General features: G+C 60.5%; 1 non-coding gene across 1 annotated transcript; it reads right to left on the reverse strand.

Annotated features, from left to right (window-relative positions):
* Window positions 1-520: 520 nt before the first annotated feature.
* LOC138465093 (5.8S ribosomal RNA) lies at window positions 521-671 on the reverse strand. Its single transcript, XR_011267672.1, has one exon. It is a non-coding gene; the product is annotated as a 5.8S ribosomal RNA (ribosomal RNA).
* Between the last annotated feature and the right edge of the window lie 223 nt (window positions 672-894).

Raw genomic sequence — 894 nt, forward strand, 5'->3', positions numbered from 1 at the left:
AGTATTATGCTTAAATTCAGCGGGTTGCTGTGTCTGATCTGAGGCCATAGTCAGAGGGAGAACAAAGCTCGTGGCAGCTGGTCTCAGGCAGGTATGGGGGTTGCCCCAGCCCTGGGGCAGCAGAGTGCTGTCCCGATCTGCGGCCGAAGCCAACATGGTCGGGAGGCCCACGCTCCATGGCCATCCTGCGCCGGCAGCCACGGGACACCATAGACAGCCACACACAGCAAGGCCAGGTGCCTCGGGGTAGGGTGAAGGTGCGCCAGGCTTTTTTTAGGGCCAGCTGCCGCCACCACCAGCACATCCGGGGCAGGCCGGCCACCCAGCCCTCCCAAAAGCCGCATGAGGTGGGGACACTAGGGAGGCCGGAACGCGCCGGCAATGGGCCTGCGCACAAGATCCAGAGACCCTGCAACAGTGCTGATCGGGGTCTGACCTTAGGGGGACAAAGGGAACGGGGTCCCTACGACATCCCCAGCCACGGCCCTGGGAGGGAACCCCGGGGCGATTGATGTACAAGCAACCCTCAGGCAGGCGTAGCCCCGGGAAGAACCCGGGGCCGCATGGTGCGTTCAAAATGTTGATCAATGTGTCCTTCAATTCACACTAATTCTCGCAGCTAGATGTGTTCTTCATCGACACGCGAGCCGAGTGATCCACCGCCAAGAGTCACAGGCAACTTCTTTTTTGTTCCAGACGTCAGCCTGACCCTGTCGGTGCAGGAGAGGCTGGGAGGAGGTAGCGCCGCCTGTAGTTAGACAGCCCAGTGCCCTGTCTAGCTCGGCCGAGACCAATGTGGTTTAAAAAAAAAAAATAATCCACGTGCTCACCCCGAGAAACCTGCACAGCAGCACAGTGCTTCCCAGGGGGATGGAGGCAGGCCGCTCCACCACC

This window comes from Ambystoma mexicanum, chromosome 1p, assembly GCF_040938575.1.
Source record: "Ambystoma mexicanum isolate Mex_15411 chromosome 1p, UKY_AmexF1_1, whole genome shotgun sequence".
In the NCBI taxonomy this organism is placed as follows: domain Eukaryota; kingdom Metazoa; phylum Chordata; class Amphibia; order Caudata; family Ambystomatidae; genus Ambystoma; species Ambystoma mexicanum.